The sequence below is a fragment of the Rutidosis leptorrhynchoides genome, chromosome 5 (assembly GCF_046630445.1).
Source record: "Rutidosis leptorrhynchoides isolate AG116_Rl617_1_P2 chromosome 5, CSIRO_AGI_Rlap_v1, whole genome shotgun sequence".
NCBI classification, from domain to species: domain Eukaryota; kingdom Viridiplantae; phylum Streptophyta; class Magnoliopsida; order Asterales; family Asteraceae; genus Rutidosis; species Rutidosis leptorrhynchoides.
This window is the reverse complement of record NC_092337.1, coordinates 161,757,255-161,773,617: the sequence shown is the minus strand read 5'-3', so window position 1 is coordinate 161,773,617 and position 16,363 is coordinate 161,757,255.

Below are 16,363 nucleotides of genomic sequence, written 5' to 3'. Positions count from 1 at the left end.
GTTGTGGTGATCCACACCAGTAAATGGAACGAACACCATGTTGTACCTGAAAATATAGAGTGAAATAATTATATTTAATGTGCAAGTATGGTTCTATAAAGTATTGTATAAAAGCCAAAAATATAAACAATAAAATATGATACAAGTATGATACCAAGTCTGATGTTATCTAGTATTTTTTTTTTTAAACTAGTATTGTTTTATTGTTAACTAGTAGATAGTATGTATGTTGATGTTACTATTAGAATGTTTGAACTCAACATAATTTGTTAAAAAATACACAGTAAAACAATTCAACATAGATGCACTACCCATATGGAAAATAGATATTAGAAGATATGCAATAAGCAAACCATAACATATGATACACTACATGTAAACATGAAGTGTTTACCTGTTGGTACGGTAGGTTGCGTCAAAGGCAAGTACATCGCCAAACAACCGGTAATTACAACGTGAGGTCTCATCAGCCCAAAAAAACGCAACAAGCTCATTTTGTTCAGTTTTGTATTCAAAACATAGCTCAGGATTGTTTAACTTCCTGTTGGCGAACTTATTGATCAACATTTGTGCATCTCTCTCACCAATGTTATCACAAAACATGTACCAATGTTAACTTATAAATCATTCATTTATTGAAAAAATGTTAATTTTAACATCTATTCAAACATGTATTTGTTAACATACATGTTCTGATGTTAACTTACCCATCAATTATTGTACAACTGTTAACTTTAACATGAATTCACACCTGTATGTATTAACACCGATGAATTGGTCTGTGTTTTTATCACTTCTGATACCCAACATTAGAGTTAAAATATATAATTATCACTTGGCACACAGCTTACAGCATAAAATGTGATTTTAAAGTAGCAATAAAAAAAATGTATATATAAATTATGTATAACCACAAAAACATCATTTATGTAACAATTTTTTACAAAATGTATCAATTGGAACACTAGTAAACATATCAGTTGCTGAATTGAGGTGCAATAAAAAAAAACTCAATCTATGTAAAACACTGATGACAAATGCAATCGATAATTTAAAGAGTTCCAAAATATTAAATACCTTGATTTCGATTAGGGGTGGAATGTTCTAGATTGTTATTATCATCTTCCAATTGATGAACATTAATACCCCTTGCATCGTCTGAATTGCCATGGTTCTGTAAATTGAAATCATTCGGTTCTCTCCCTTGATCGATTGGCACGGACATCCTAAATTAAAACCGAACGAATCTGCAAAACTGGACGATTGTATTGTTGGTGGTGGTGATGAAAAAAATTGAAAATGACTAATTCTAGTGTGGGGGAAAGAGATAGCGTAGACCATGGCCAAAGAAACTGCTATCCTAAAGATGTGGAGTAACCGTCGAGGTGTATTTGGAAAAAAAATTGAATTTCAAATACGGGAAAAGTGATTTAACCTGTAAATTACTGATTTACCCTCAACTACTCAGGTTCTCACGGTTCTGTATCTTTTTAGGGTTCTTAATTGAACTTTTAGCTATATATATATATATATATATATATATATATATATTAGTAGAGGGATTAAATATGGAATTTTTTTTTGTGAGAACTCTGGAAACTCAAAAATACACTGAAATTAGAGCAAAAAAAGGAAATTCTAACAAAAATGGGACACGGACGAACAAAAAAAGAGCAATTCGAGCAAAAAATGGGACAAGGGCGAACAAAAAAGTGATATTCGAACAAAAAAAAGGAGGGCGAACAATTTTGTGTTCTACATTTTTGATAGTCGAACAAAAAAATGTAGAACACACGGGTAGTCGAACAAAAATGCTAATATTCGAACAAAAAATGTGTTCTACATTTTGAAATTTGAACAAAATTTTTTTTTTTTTTTTGCTCGACTATGAATTTTTTGTTCGTGCGTGCTTTTTATTTTTGCTCGAATTTCTTTTTTTTGGCTCGCCCATGCACCTTTTTTCTCGAATTTCAGTGTATTTAGAGTGTTTTTGGAGTTTCTTTTTCACACTAAAAAGGTTCTCACTTGATCCCCCTCTCTCTCTATATATATATACACACACACACACACACACACATATATATATATATATATATATATATATATATATATATATATATATATATATAATCAATAAATGACATAACTACTAAGTGCTAACATATCAAATTTTAGACTTTGTTTTTTGAAAAGCGATGAAATCTTTTTTATTATAAGCTCGAAGATTTACAGTGTGGCCTTGGAGATAAAGGCTGATAAACACGAAAAGAAAGCTATTAACCAATTGCATACGACAATTAATGAAATGCTAAATAACTCGAGAGAACACTTAAGCGCCTATACATGTGATGTGCGGTCGATATTTGGAGGAAAGCTAGGATTAGATTGAGGGGCTCAATCAAGGATTAGAGCACTGACTAGAGAGAAGGTAAATCTCTAAGGTCACATGCAATGGTTCTCTCCTTTCACACTACTTTTACTCGTCACATAGCGTTACATGACCACAAACACTTTAACACTTCTTTCAAATTCTTTCCACCAAACACTCATTATCATACATTCTACCACCCCACTTTACCCATTTATTATTATTATTATTTTTAACTTAAATATAAATATAAATAACATTTATAAACTAAAAAAATACAAATAAAATTAATAAAAAAGACGATTACATTAAATAATTGAAATACGATTACAATAAAATTAAAATTAAACTACTAGTACGTAAAAAACTACGATTAAATTAAAATAAACTAATTTATTCCACAAACACATTTTTATTCGGAATCCGAATCCAAAAAAAAAAAAAAAAACATCCGTCGGTGTCGTAAGCAGGTTGCGAGGGTATGTAACGGCCACTATCATCGCACCCTTGGTTGAGTTCTTCCATGTAACGCCAACCCAACGATTCCGCGTCTTCATAAATTAAAAAAGAGAAATCCGTTTGACACCTTCCTCGACGACATCTTTTATCCCGTACCAACGATCGTCGGTAGTGAGATACGTCGCCGCCAAAGTGCGATCGGACTCATCTTCAAAAAACATTATGTCCGACCATTCGAACGCAACATTTTGTTTCAAAAGTCGCGGAAGGCTTCAACACTGAGGTCGCGGACGTCAACATTTTCGAAGGAAACTTTGGTACCACGTGTGTTATGATATATTTTGTAGTCGAGATCAAACGAACCACCGTAAAAACGTCGAAAGAAACAAGCATTGGAGGTATCGTCAACATTTTTGGAAGTTTAAAAGTGTGAGTTTTGGTTGAGATGGTGTATGTTTTGGTTGTGAAAAGTGTGAAATGGTATTAATTTGGTTAAGTAAATGGTGTGTATATATATGAAATGGGTTGGAAAAAAGAAAAAGAAAAAAAAGTGAACGGATGAATTTTCAAAATTGAATTGAAGTGGGCCCCACAAAATCTCCCGTTAGACTCGTTGCAGCAGCCAGTGGCGGATTGCTGGTGATGGTGGTGAGGCTGTGGCGATCGCTAACGGTGGTGGTGGCAGAGTGATTGCAAGTGGCCTAACTACCATTAGATGAGAAGTGTGACTGGATGGCAGGTAAAACCTTTTTTTTAATACTAGATGATCTTTATTTAGATCATTTGTTATGGTAACAAAATTTAGCAGTGACGTGGAGTGGAATTTTGCACTTTTTAGAAGAGAGAAAAATCTGACTCTGACGTGACAGTGTTAAATTTAATGAGTATATTATGAGGGGCTTCAAAATTTGGGCGTTCAATTTATGTATGTCTCACTTATATTCAATGAATCAAATATAGGGGAGTTATGTAAGACATTTATATCATTATTCGATCTCACCATCTCAAAAGTAACAAGTCATATCCCATGTCGTAAGAAACAACTACTTCGAGCATAATAGCTGGTTTCTTGTGATCACTTCTAGTATATTGACCTCTTAAAGCAACGATATATTTTTGTCAATCCCAATGCAAACAGTCAACGACTCCCGAACATCCCCCGAAACCCATGTTTTTGTTCATGGGGCTTCATAAAACCGAATAATATCTTGTTCATTGGGTTTTGTCATATACTCGTGCTGGTATAATTGGATAACGCATTTACACAAATTATATAAATAATTTATTGTGATTGTTTTGTTAAGTTATAAGTACTCATCAAACATATCCCCAGCAGTGCCATAATCCCATTGGCATAAGGCCCAATACAATTTTGTATTGTACTAAAAAATTCACGACTGATCACAACCTAACTTTCCTTAAAAAAATGTAAATTGTTGTGGAATTGAATCCCCGAAGTATTGATATACCTTGCGTGATTCGAAGCATCAATTGGCAGCTTATACAGAAACGTCTTCGAAATTTATATGGGTGATACTTACGCGTCTTTGAAAAATAATTGCCCCACAAATATTGATGTGCAACATCACACTCCCTTCATCTATGGAGGACGTGCAGTTGAGAAGATGAAGATGAAGATTGTCCATGGTAATTTTGAATAATATCGACTATTATCTCGTCTCCGAGTTCATCCACAAATGTTAAATTGTACGATTCCATTTTGTTTGTCTTTTGATCGATTGTTAGAAAATAGAGAGAAAATGTAGAGACCCGTCCTAATCCATCCGGACGAAGTCCATATCGATTATAAACGATTCACAACAGTTGATTACATCGCGAGGTATTTGACCTCTATATGATACATTTTACAAATATTGCATTCATTTTTGAAAAGACAATCTTTCATTACATCGAATGTTGACGGCATGCATACCATTTTATAATATATCTAACTATAATTGACTTAATAATAATCTTGATGAACTCAACGACTCGAATGCAACGTCTTCTGAAAGATGCCATAAATGATTCCAAGTAATATTTCTAGAATGAGCAAATGTACAGCGGAAGATTTCTTTCGTACTTGAGAATAAACATGCTTTAAAGTGTCAACCAAAAGGTTGGTGAGTTCATTAGTTTAACATAAATAATCATTTCCATCATTTTAATAGACCACAAGATTTTCATTTCTCATAAATATACGTCCCATGCATAGTGACAAAATATCATTCATATGGATTGAACACCTGGTAACTGACATTAACAAGATGCATATAAGAATATCCCCTATCATTCCGGGACACCCTTCGGATATGATATAAAATTCGAAGTACTAAAGCATCCGGTACTTTGGATGGGATTTGTTAGGCCCAACAGATCTATTTTTAGGATTCGCGTCAATTAGGGTGTTTGTTCCCTAATTCTTAGATTACCAGACTTAATAAAAAGTAGCATATTCGATTTCGATAATTCAACCATAGAATGTAGTTTCAATTACTTGTGTCTATTTCGTCAAACATTTATAAAAGCATTTCATGTATTCGCAGTTCAAAATATATTTCAAAAGCATTTAATAAAACAGTTATAAAAACAGCGCATGTATTCTCAGTCCCAAAAATGTAAAGAGTAAAAGGGAATCAAATGAACTCACCTAATGTATTTTGTAGTAAAAATACATATGACTATTTTGAACAACTGAACAATGTAGGGTTGGCCTTGGATTCACGAACCTATATCATTCATATATATATTAACACATATAATCGTAATTGAGCTAGTTTATATATGTTATTATTATTAGTATATTTGTTATATTAAATGTTATTTAGATAAATTTAATATATTTATTTTATGTATTTATATAACTATTATTTAATATTCATTATAACATATTTATAATAAAATTTATATTAACGTTTATATATGATAAAAAAAATATATATTTATATATTAATTGATATATTTTATATATAACTTAATTAGTATCATTTTAATAATAAAAAAAATATAATGATATGTAATAATAATAATAATAATAATAATAATACTTAGATTTAATTATGATAATAATAGTCTTGATGATAATACTAGTCATTAGTTTGTAATAATTATAATAATAATATAAGCAATAATAACAATAATAATAATAATACTTTTAATAATAACGATAATATTAATAATAAAAATAACAAAAATGATAATTTTTAATAAACATGATACTTTTAACAATAATGATAATTCATTTAGTCAAGACCTAATTATAATTATGTTCATAACGTTATCTACATTTTATCTTAATCCTACCTATCTCAAAAAGCTTAATTTAATAACTTCATATTGCTATAATTTATATCTACCAAAATATATTCATCATGTTTTAATTAATAATATTAATAATACTAATAATGATAATAATGACTAGATAATAATACTTATATACTTATAATAATAATAATAATAATTGTGATAACAACAACAACAACAACAACAACAACAATAATAATAATAATAATAATAATAATAATAATAATAATAATAATAATAATAATAATAATAATAATAATAATAATAATAATAATAACAATGGAAATAATAACTACCTCACAAAGCTTATTACAAAAAAATGTTGACAGATGCTAGAATCGAACCAGGATCACTTCCATACCAGACAACACACCAAACCAATGAACCAAATTAATTTATCTGATTAAAACCCATTTTAATTTCAATTAAACCATCCTTTCTGTTTTTCCCCTTAGCCTTTCTTCTTCATCAACGTACTGTCCCAGTATCAAAATTAGGTATCACGATTCCAATGTTTAGTTTTTAGGATACAAAATATATTTAAGAATGATTTCTGATTAAGCACATTAATTTAAAACAGAAAAAAATAAATAAATTAAAGATGTGTCATGTACTGAAGAACACGACACAACTTGAAATCAAATTAAAAATTCTATAAAGTTTTAGACCATGTCTATAACATGAAAGATGTTTAAAATCCCTCCCAGAAACTATAGGAGTCGTTGATTTTAACAGAAACTTTTGATAATGCTAAAAACGAACATATATTTCATAGCATTATCCCTCAAGAAAGACAAGCTTTTAGTTGCAGTTGTCCTATTTACAAAGAATATTCGTTTAAATATTAAAAGGTGAAGACAAAAGGCAGATTCGACGAATTGAAGACGCAAACGACCAAAAAGCTCAAAAGTACAAAGTTCAATCAAAGTGGTTCCAATTATTGATGAGAAACGTCTCAAAATTACAAGAGTACAAGCCGTAAAACGCAAAGTACAAGATATTAAATTATACGAAAGGACGTTCGAAAATCCGAAAACGAGACATGAACCAGCTTTCAACGTACGACGCAATGGACCGAAAGTTACAAATTAATTATGTATATAAATATAATATAATATATAATTAATTATATAAATTATATATTTATATTATATTTATATAATAAAATCCGTCGGCAAGCTAGGAGCCAAACTTATGTTAGCTGGAATCAGGGGCTCCGCACTCGCAGAGCTTTGAAGACAAAAACCTCCGCACTCGCGGAGGTCAAACAGTATTACGTGGGCCTATAAAAGGCCGAGCATTCGACCGATTTTTACACATCTTTTTCTCTTCATTCATCAACGTATATGTATATATATTTATATTATAATTTTAATTTTAATTTTAATTTCTAATAATAAGGGTACGTTAGCGAATGTTGTAAGGGTGTAAGTCGAAATTCTGTCCGTGTAACGCTATGCTATTTTTAATCATTGTAAGTTATGTTCAACCTTTTTAATTTAATGTCTCGTAGCTAAGTTATTATTATGCTTATTTAAAACGAAGTAATCATGATGTTGAGCTAAATACTAAAATTGGGTAATTGGGCTTTGTACCATAATTGGGGTTTGGACAAAAGAACGACACTTGTGGAAATTAGACTATGGGCTATTAATATGCTTTATATTTGTTTAACTAAATGATAGTTTGTTAATTTTAATATAAAGATTTACAATTGGACGTACCTATAAATAACCATATACACTCGATCGGACACAATGGGCGGGATATTTATATGTACAAATAATCGTTCATTTAAACGGACACGGGAATGGATTAATAGTTAATAGATTTATTAAAACAAGGGTGAAATTATGTACAATGACACTTGGCATAATTGTTAACAAAGTATTAAAACCTTGGATTACACGCAGTCGATATCCTGGTGTAATTATTAAACAAAGTATTAAAACCTTATTACAGTTTAAGTCCCCAATTAGTTGGAATATTTGACTTCGGGTATAAGGATAATTTGACGAGGACACTCGCACTTTATATTTATGACTGATGGACTGTTATGGACAAAAACCAGACGGACATATTAAATAATCCAGGACAAAGAACAATTAACCCATGGGAATAAACTAAAATCAACACGTCAAACATCATGATTACGGAAGTTTAAATAAGCATAATTTCTTTATTTTCATATTTAATTGCACTTCTAATTATCGTACTTTTATTTATTGTCATTGTATTTAATTGCACTTTTAATTATCGCACTTTTTAATTTTCGCAATTTTATTTCATCGCACTTTTATTTATTGCAATTTCATTATCGTTATTTACTTTACGCTTTAAATTAAGTCTTTTATTTATTTAATATTTTACATTAGGTTTTAACTGCGACTAAAGTTTTAAAATCGACAAACCGGTCATTAAACGGTAAAAACCCCCTTTTATAATAATAATATTACTTATATATATATTTGTATTTTTATAAATTAAAACTAATATAGCGTTAAGCTTTGTTTAAAAGATTCCCTGTGGAACGAACCGGACTTACTAAAAACTACACTACTGTAAGATTAGGTACACTGCCTATAAGTGTTGTAGCAAGGTTTAGGTATATCCATTCTATAAATAAATAAATATCTTGTGTAAAATTGTATCGTATTTAATAGTATTTCCTAGTAAAAATAAAGCTATTTCATATACACCTCGCATAACATCAACTTTCAAACACATTCGAATTTTACTGATGAATAATGTTTGACTTTTTGAAACGTGAATTTTGACTCGAAAATTAGAACACGATAGTTAAAATTGATCCTTGAAAGTTTTCAGATAGTTTTAGTAAAGGATTTAGAACGTAACTGCATTTGCAGCTTTTAAATTTTATTAAGAAATCGCGTTTTTGGAGATTGAGAACAAGAACAGGGCAGTTTGTATAAAAAATAATAATAATAATATTAAGAAATCACGCCGCTGTCGGGGAACTTAAACGCCGAAAGCGCAACGCTAATGATATAAAAAAAATAATAATAATAATATAATTTTGTAAAAGTTTTTATTAAGTCCTTCGTATAAAAATATAAGTTTTTTTTTAAAATATAAAAATATAAAAATACAAAAAAAATTTGTTAAAAAATATATAAAGTTTAAAAAAAAAGTATTTTTACTTTTGAGTTTAAAAATAAGTATTTTATTGTTTTATAAAAATATTTAGTTATATTTATATTTTATATATATTTGATAAAATAGAAAAACATAAAAAAATAAAAATAAAAAAACTGAACTAGTGCAAAAACGAACCCCTTTTCAGCCTAAATTTGACCTTCCGCGACTCGCGGAGCTTTTGAACTGGATCTAACCGCACTCGCGGAGGTCAATCTGACAGGTCAACCTAGGACTGCAATTAATACGAAAATAGGGTTTAATTAATTTAATTATTTAGTTTTTAGGGTTTTATTTAATTAGTTAGTTTAGTTATTTATTTAATTTGTATTATTAAGTTATAATTAGTTTAATTAATTTATAAAATTAATAGTTTTATTAAATAAATAATATAAAAATAATATTTTTATAAAAATTGTACTTTTTACAACTTTAAGTATATTTTTATATTTTGTATTTTTTATTTATTCGTTTTAGCGTAATATTTTTATTTTTCGCTCGTATTTAGTTTTAAATCATAGTATTTGCCATAGTTATTTTTATTTCAAGATTTTTAGGCTTTGCCGTAAAATCCCTTAAGTGCTTTTTCTTTAGACTAAGATTTAGGTGCTTTAGAATTTTGCGACGCTGTTCTAAATTTTTAGTACCTTTTTAAGATATTGCCATTTGGGATATAGAATTCCTTGTAAGCTTTAATATTTTAAGACGCAACTTTTAATTTTTAGTTTTTATTGCCTTTTTAAGTTTAGACGCGCTACTTTCTTATTTTTATTTTTCGACGCCTATTATTTTTCGATCTTTTTATTTTTCGACGTTTTTCGACGCGCTCTTTTTCTTTCTTATTTCTCGTCATCCTAGTTTTTAGGACTTAGAATTTTCTCTATTTCTTATCTAATATTTCTTTAAATTTCAAACGAAAAAATTGTTTTAAGTGGTTAAATTGATAGACATCAAAATTTTCTGGTTGGTAGTAATAGTTGGATTTGTACGTGGACCGGGTTATTGGAGCCAAACAGTACTCAATTATATTGAGACCAAACGAATCCTGCCCCTCTGCTGCATCTTTTGGCTATTCGAAACGTGGGCAAAATCAGAAAAGTCTATTAATTGGATAACTTATATAATTTTTCTTATTTTTAAAAACTAATAGGATATTCAGTGAATGCACCGAGCAAAACGTTCACCACCTTTTGTACGTTCACCACCTGTAACTCGATCAAGACATCTAGCTAATATTGCCGCCGTTGATTTTTATTTAGAATCATCATCCAGTCGACCAAGTACTCCAAATCAAATTTCCGATAATCCATTTTTTGAACCCGACCTCACAATTGAGAATCCGGAGAATATTCAGGGACAATTTATAGATCCTGAACCATTAATCTTTCCTCCAGAACCACCAATCATTCAAACAGAGATTGTTGAGGAACGAACTATTAAATCAGAATCCTCTAGTGATTCAGATTCAACAAATTCAATCATGGAAAATCTGAAACCTCTAAGTATGGAAGACCGAATGAGAGTTAAACGCACTGGCCAAGGTCACGCAATTACTCATCCAGACATTAATGCGCCAGATTATGAAATCAAAGGACAAATTCTACATATGGTAACTAATCAATGCCAATTTAGTGGTGCGCCGAAGGAAGATCCAAATGAACATCTTCGTACCTTTAATAGGATCTGCACTCTATTTAAAATAAGAGAAGTTGAAGATGAACAGATATATCTCATGTTATTTCCCTGGACTTTAAAAGGAGAAGCCAAAGATTGGTTGGAATCGTTACCTGAAGGGGCGATTGATACATGGGACGTTTTAGTTGAAAAATTTCTTAAACAATTCTTTCCGGCATCTAAAGCCGTAAGACTTCAAGGAGAAATTGTTATGTTCACAAAAAAGCCAAATGAAACTCTATATGAGGCGTGGACCAGATTTGGAAAGTTATTAAGAGGATGTCCGCAACATGGTTTAGATACCTGTAAAATAGTACAAATATTCTACCAAGGATGCGACATCACTACAAGGAAAGACATAGATATAGCAGCTGGTGATTCTATTATGAAGAAAACAGAAACTGATGCTTACAAAATTATTGATAACACTGCTTCCCACTCACATGAGTGGTACCAAGAAAAAGATATCGTTAGATCATCTAAAGCAGCTAGAACTAGGGGTGTTCACGGTTTGGTCCAGTTTGGCCCGGTCCGGTTTGACGGTTTCGAGTTTTTTTTTTTTGATCTTTTATTTTCATATAAGACATAGTATAAATTAATGAAACTAAAGAAATGAAAATTGAATTCTTAAGTCTACTTTGAGAAAATTAGGAAAAACATGCTTTTGAATGTTAGAAATCACTCGGTTTGTGTCAAGAAAGAAAATAAGAAATATCTAGTGTAGGAATAAGTTAACATCGGTGTATGTAGCTGCTGTTTTAAATGCCTTATAGCTATAATGTAAACTTCCATGGTGGCTATTTGGGTATTACTAGTCTATTTGAAAGTTACACAATTATGGAACTATAATCATGTAAATGTAACATACACTGTAATCCTTGAATATATTTCATATAGTGTAATAGCATACATATACATACCTGTAACATATAAGATATATTATTAATCAATGAAACTTACTTTCTTGCTTTATGAAAAAAAATCTATCATATACATTATTGTTGTTTATATACATATAACAATATATGATATTGTTCAATAGTCCGGTCCAGTTTAACCGGTCGGTGGCTTATCAAAACTGTAAACCGGACCAAGTTTCGCGGTTTGGAGATCTTAAAACCGGCGACCGGACCGCTAATATCTAAAACTGGACCGAACCAATAAATCGGTCCGGTCTGGCCGGTTTTCGCGGTTTGACGGTTTTGTGAACACCCCTAGCTAGAGCCAATTCTATCCATGACTTAGATTCCATTTCAGCAAAGATAGATGCTGTCGAAAGACGAATGGAAAAGATGACTAAGGATATTCACTCAATACGAATTAGTTGTGAGCAGTGTGGAGGACCACATTTGACAAAAGATTGTCTCAGTATTGAACTAACAATGGAACAAAGAGAGAATGTTTCATATCTAAACCAAAGGCCTGGAAATAATTATCAGAATAATTATCAACCGCCAAGACCAATTTACAATCAAAACCAGAATTATAACCGAAATGTTCCATACAACAACCAACAAGGTCCTAGTAATCAACAAGTATCCAATAATACTTACAACCAGCAAAGACCTAATTTTCAAAACAAACCACCACAAACCGATGATAAAAAGCCAAATTTAGAAGATATGATGACGAAGCTAGTTGAATCTCAAACACAGTTTTTCACATCTCAGAAACAAACCAATGAACAAAATGCTCAAACATTTAGAAATCAACAAGCTTCTATTCAAAATTTGGAACAAGAAGTAAGTAACCTAGCAAGGTTAATAGGTGAAAGAAAACCAGGAAGTTTACCTAGTGATACAAATGCTAACCCCCGAAATGAAACAGCTAAAGCCATTACCACAAGAAGTGGTATTACACTTAAACCACCTGAAATACCTGTAATTTCTGATGAAGCTATTCCTACTCCACAAGAACCACAATCTGATCAAGATAAGGAAAAAGAACCGGTAGTTGAAAAGGTTAATGAAGATAACACAGTTAAGGCTAAACCTTATGTTAAACCATACCAACCACCACTTCCTTACCCGAGTAAAATGAGAAAAGAGAAACTTGAAGCCGAGCAATCCAAATTCTTGGATATGTTTAAACATATAAATGTAAATCTTCCTTTCATTGATGTGATTTCAGAAATGCCTAGATATGCTAAATTTCTGAAAGATCTAATCTCGAATAGAAAGAAAATGGAAGAACTCTCGGCTGTTACTATGAATGCTAATTGTTCAGCAGTGCTGTTGAATAAGATACCAGAAAAACTATCTGATCCAGGAAGTTTCACAATTCCATATTTTCTGGGTAGTCTTAGTTCAATAGAAGCATTGGTAGACTTAGGTGCTAGTATAAATTTAATGTCGTATTCACTATACGCTAAACTAGACCTTGGAGAATTGAAACCAACAAGAATAAATATACAACTAGCCGATCGATCAATAAAATATCCTAGAGGGATAATGGAAAACATGCTAGTTAAAGTTGGTACTTTAGTATTTCCAGTAGATTTTGTTGTTCTGGACATGGAAGAAGATTCTCAAGTTCCTCTCATATTAGGAAGACCATTTTTAAACACGGCTAAAGCAATGATAGACGTGTTTGGTAAGAAACTAACCCTAAGTATAGAGGACGAGAGTGTTACCTTTTCAATTAATAGAGCAATGCAACAACCGCAATCTGCAGATGATACATGTTATTATATTCAAACTATAGAATCACATGCAGAATTGTTAGAAGAATTTCCAGAATTACAAGGAACAGGAGAATGTTCTTTAGGAGAAGGAACTGAACCAATTGATAAAACTGAAATGTTAGCTACACTTATGGCTAATGGATATGAACCAACAACAGAAGAAATTCAAATGCTAAAAGAAGAAGACAGATATCGATATAAATCATCGATAGAAGAACCACCGACATTAGAGTTAAAGCCACTTCCAAACCATTTGTAATACGCTTATTTACATGGTGAATCTGAATTACCTGTAATAATATCGTCTTCTCTTACTGAAAATGAAAAATCTCAACTCATTTCTGTGCTAAAAGCTCATAAACCAGCTATTGCATGGAAAATTCATGATATTAAAGGAATAAGTCCTTTGTATTGCACACATAAAATCCTTATGGAAGAAGGTCATAAAACGTATGTGCAACGCCAACGAAGACTAAATCCGAATATGCAAGATGTTGTTAAGAAGAAAATTATTAAACTGCTTGATGCGGGTTTATTTTATCCAATTTCTGATAGTCCATGGGTAAGCCCAGTTCAATGCGTACCTAAGAAGGGTGGCATGACTGTCATCACAAATGAGAAAAATGAGCTTATTCCTACTAGGACTGTAACAGGATGGCGTGTATGTATTGATTTTATAAAATTAAATGACGCCACCAGAAAAGATCACTTTCCCTTACCTTTCATTGATCAAATGTTGGAAAGATTAGCCGAAAACAGTTACTATTGTTTTCTTGATGGTTTTTCCGGATATTTTCAGATTCCAATAGCACTCGAGGACCAAGAGAAAACCACATTCACGTGCCCTTATGGTACTTTTGCTTACAAACGCATGCCATTTGGACTTTGCAACGCCCCTGCAACCTTTCAAAGGTGCATGATGGCGATTTTTCACGACATGATAGAAGAATGCATGGAAGTTTTCATGGATGACTTTTCAGTCTTCGGTGATACATTTGAATCATGTCTAGTTAATCTTGAACGAATGCTTATTAGATGTGAACAATCAAATCTAGTTCTTAATTGGGAGAAATGCCATTTCATGGTTAAAGAAGGCATCGTTCTTGGACATAAAATTTCAAAGGAAACAATTGAAGTGGATAGAGCTAAAGTAGATGTAATTGCTAAACTTCCACATCCCACCAATGTTAGAGGAGTTAGGAGTTTTCTAGGGCATGCCAGTTTTTACCGACGTTTCATAAAAGATTTTTCTAAAATTGCCACTCCTATGAATAAACTCCTAGAAAAGGATGCTCCATTCATCTTTTCAGATGAATGTATCAAATCTTTTAATATTCTTAAAGAAAAACTCACTAATGCGCCGATTATGATAACTCCAAATTGGAATCTACCATTTGAACTTATGTGCGATGCAAGTGATTTTGCAATGGGAGCCGTTTTAGGACAAAGGATTGAAAAACGATTTCAACCTATATATTATGCTAGTAAGACGTTACAAGGAGCACAAATAAATTACACAACTACTGAAAAAGAACTCCTTGCTATTGTCTTTGCTTTTGACAAATTTCGATCATATCTCGTTCTAGCTAAAACGGTAGTCTATACCGACCATTCTGCTCTTAGATACCTATTTTCAAAACAAGATGCCAAACCACGATTAATCCGTTGGATCTTACTCTTACAAGAGTTTGATATTGAAATCCGAGATAAAAGAGGAGCAGAAAATCTCGCCGCTGATCATCTTTCTCGTTTTGAAAATCCAGAATTAGAAGTTCTAAATGAATCGGCCATACAAGACAACTTTCCTGATGAATATCTATTGAAGATAGATTATAATGAAATTCCATGGTTTGCAGACTATGAAAACTACTTAGTATGTGGATTCCTTGAAAAAAGATTATCGTACCAAAAACGAAAGAAATTCTTTAGTGATATAAAACACTATTTCTGGGAAGATCCACATTTGTTTAAAAGTTGTCCAGATGGAATAATACGCCGATGTGTATTCGGAGATGAAGCTAGTAAAATCTTAAGCCATTGTCACACAGGACCAACAGGAGGGCATTATGGGCCTCAACTAACAGCAAAAAATGTTTACGATGCTGGATTCTATTGGCCTACAATTTACAAAGATGCACACCTTCTTTGCAAATCCTGTGATGCTTGTCAAAGGGCCGGAAAAATAAGTCAACGTGATGAAATACCACAAAATGTCATTCAAGTATGTAAAGTATTTGACATTTGGGGTATTGACTTTATCGGTCCATTTCCAAAATCTCATAATAATCTCTACATTCTCGTAGCCATTGATTATGTATCTAAATGGGCGGAAGCACAAGCTCTCCCAACTAACGATGCACGAGTTGTAGTCAACTTTTTAAAACGTCTTTTTGCAAGGTTTGGAATACCGAAAGCTTTAATAAGTGATCGGGGAACTCATTTCTGTAATAATCAACTTGAGAAAGTTCTTAAAAGATATGGAGTAACTCATAAAATCTCCACTACTTATCATCCACAGACAAGTGGACAAGTTAAAAATACCAACCGAGCTTTAAAACGTATTCTAGAGAAAACCGTAGGATCAAATCCGAAGGAATGGTCCATTAAATTAGAGGATGCACTCTGGGCTTTTAGAACAGCCTACAAAACTCCAATTGGAACCACACCTTTTAAACTCATTTACGGAAAAGCATGTCATCTTCCAGTAGAAATTGAACACA